Source organism: Terrapene carolina, unplaced genomic scaffold, assembly GCF_002925995.2.
Source record: "Terrapene carolina triunguis isolate 2854851 unplaced genomic scaffold, T_m_triunguis-2.0 Scaffold112, whole genome shotgun sequence".
NCBI lineage: Eukaryota > Metazoa > Chordata > Testudines > Emydidae > Terrapene > Terrapene triunguis.
In genome coordinates, this window is record NW_020664463.1 from 16272974 (window position 1) to 16276282 (window position 3309).

A 3309-nucleotide genomic window follows, 5' to 3' on the forward strand; every position below is an offset into this window, starting at 1 on the left:
CATCCTGAACAATGATCCCTCACTTTCACAGACCTTGGGAGGCAGGCCAGTCCTCGCACACAGACAACCCGCCAACCTTAAGCATATTCTCACCAGCAACCACGCACCGCACCATAACAACCCTAACTCAGGAACCAACCCATGCAACAAACCTCGATGCCAACTCTGCCCACATATCTACACCAGCAACACCATCACAGGACCTAACCAGATCAGCTACAACATCACTGGCTCATTCACCTGCACGTCCACCAATGTTATATATGCCATCATGTGCCAGCAATGCCCCTCTGCTATGTACATTGGCCAAACTGGACAGTCACTATGCAAGAGGATAAATGGACACAAGTCAGATATCAGGAATGGCAATATACAAAAACCTGTAGGAGAACATTTCAACCTCCTTGGCTACACAATAGCAGATGTAAAGGTAGACATCTTACAGCAAAAAAACTTCAGGACCAGACTCCAAAGAGAAACTGCTGAGCTCCAGTTCATTTGCAAATTTGACACCATCAGATCAGGATTAAACAAAGACTGTGAATGGCTATCCAACTACAGAAGCAGTTTCTCCTCCCTTGGTGTTCACACCTCAACTGCTAGCAGAGCACCTCACCCTCCCTGATTGAACTAACCTCGTTATCTCCATACTGATTTATACCTGCCTCTGGAAATTTCCATTACTTGCGTCTGATGAAGTGGGCATTCACCCACGAAAGCTTATGCTCCAATACTTCTGTTAGTCTTAAAGGTGCCACAGGACCCCCTGTTGCTGTTTAGATTGCATGTCGCCCCAAAGGATTCCCGAATGTGATAGCTCTCAATGACCAACACATTTATTAATCAGTCCTTTCAGGCTTGCTATACTAGTTATGACATATCCCTAATTATAGTCACATTTAACCCCACAGACTCTGTTAATTTAGGACCAAATCCTAAGAGACACCGAGTAACTGCAACTCTCATTGAAGTCAATGGGGTCAGATTTTCAAATGAGTTCTGGGTCACATTTTCAAGTGCTCAGCTCTCACTGCTGGGGATAATTTTTCAAGAGAGCTCAGCTCCTATTTACACACCAAAATAAAGGTTAGATTTTCAAAAATGTTCAGCACATAACAACTCCCACTGTGTTATCTAAGGCCAGAGTTTCCGAGATCAACATCCAATGTGACGAGATCTTTTGAAAATCTGGCTACTTAGCTGGTCACTCATTAAGTAGGAGCTGAGCTTCTTACTAGACACTCTACTGTATGCACTTTTCTCCCTTGAGGAGAGAATGGGAGAACAAATGACATGTGATAGATGTTAGTCATGATGTTTGATGCACTGCTGATAGGCACTTAGATACTTAGATACAGTTCTGGGCGCCACATTTCAGGAAAGATGTGGCCAAATCAGACAAAGTCCAGCGAAGAGCAACAAAAATGATTAAAGGTCTAGAAAACATGACATATGTGGGAAGATTGAAAAAACTGGATTTGGTTAGTCTGGAGAAGAGAAGACTGAGGGGGGACATGATAACAGTTTTCAAGTACATGAAAGGTTGTTGCAAGGAGGAGGGAGAAAAAATGTTCTTGTTAACCTCTGAGGATAGGACAAGAAGCAATGGGCTTAAATTGCCAAAAAGGAGGTCTAGGTTGGACATTAGGAAAAACTTCCTAACTGTCAGGGTGGTTAAGCACTGGAATAAATTGCCTAGGGATGTGGTGGAATCTCCATCATTGGAGATTTTTAAGAGCAGCTTAGACTAACACCTGTCAGGGATGGTCTAGATAATACTTAGTTCTGCCATGAGTGCAGGGGATTGGACTAGAAGACCTCCAGACCTACGATTCTATAACTATCATCCTCTGACTTTCATTAGCCAGTCGTAATGACACGTACTAAGGACCTGATCCAGCTTCCACTGATGTCAATGGAAAAACTCCCACTGATTTTAATGGGAGTTGGATCAGGCCCCAAATGTATGTAAAGAAAAAGAGCTGAGATGTGTTTTTAGCGCTTTTGTTAAATGGATTCTCTGAAAGATACTGAGAAGGAACAAGTTAGCAGAAGGCAAAAAGCTGTCACACAGGGAGAAACAACCTTGCAAGCACCTAATGAATATTGAGGGACACGAGGGATTGCTGTGTGCTGTCAGCTGCTGCTCTCCTCTGTTTATTGACTAGTCCCCACCTGTTCACATGCCTCTTTGCAAGTGTGAGGTTTCAGTGAACATTGTCCTGAGGGATGTGTGGGGTAGGAGTGGGGGGCTCCGGGAGGCCTGGCCGACACATCCAGGATGAAATGTCCAGGTGCCAGGAGCAGAAACAAAACAAGACATACGCACACACAAAAATCAATAAAAAGTGTAATGCAGCTTTATTTAATTAAATCCCACTCTTGACTTCACTGGCCAGCTCCATCCTGTGGTGACCTCTGCCCTCCTTCATTTTGTTGACTGGCACAGCTGTTAGTAAATCACCTGCTGGAGCGGCTCTCTGGAGCTTTAAAGGTCAGCTGTCAGCAACTGCTGGAGAAAGATAAAGAAGAAAAACAGAACCTAAAGTTTGAAAAAAGGCAGTTTGAGCTCTGTGCATCCAACCTTCCCATTCAGCCAACTGTTTACCTTTCCAAGCACCTGTTTTTTTTAGTCTCAAGGTTTGAGCCATCACGTTCCTCCTCAGTTGTGGTAATTATTATTTTTTCTAAAATCTTCCAATGACTTTCATACATTCTTCTTTCCTACATCATAACCATTAGCTTTGTTTTAATGACGCAGGACGGCCCAGATTGCATCCCTGAGGTCCATATGGAGAGCCGTGCAGAATGGAGGCTTGAGTGCCTCCGGTTCACTGTTCCCTTCTCCCTTCCCCAAGACCTTGCACAGGGATCTACATGCAGTCAGAGTTCCGAGCTGGGCAGGGGATGGAGTTCACGTGCGATCGATGGGGAAGAACACACCTTGCCCCCCAGTCCAGGCTTAAAATGTAATACAGCTTCAGACTACATTAGCTTCTCCACTGAGCTGCAGGAGCCAACACAACGAGAGGGGAGCTCCTATTAGCATGGCTCCAATGGATCCACACTATCCTGAAGCAGCGATGAGGCTAGGGGTTCCTGCTGGGTGTCCAGAGCTGCTGCAGATGTTTTTGGGTCTCCTCCTCCTTGGTCCCCAGGATCTAGCAGGTGTAGAGACATCCTTTTACCCCATGGCACAGACCGCCTTCAGAAAGGTGAATGAGGTAGTTTCTGCAAGGGATTCCTCACTGAGATTTTTGCACAAGTCCCCTTGCTTGTGGCTTTTCACACCAGAGGGGATAATCTGGT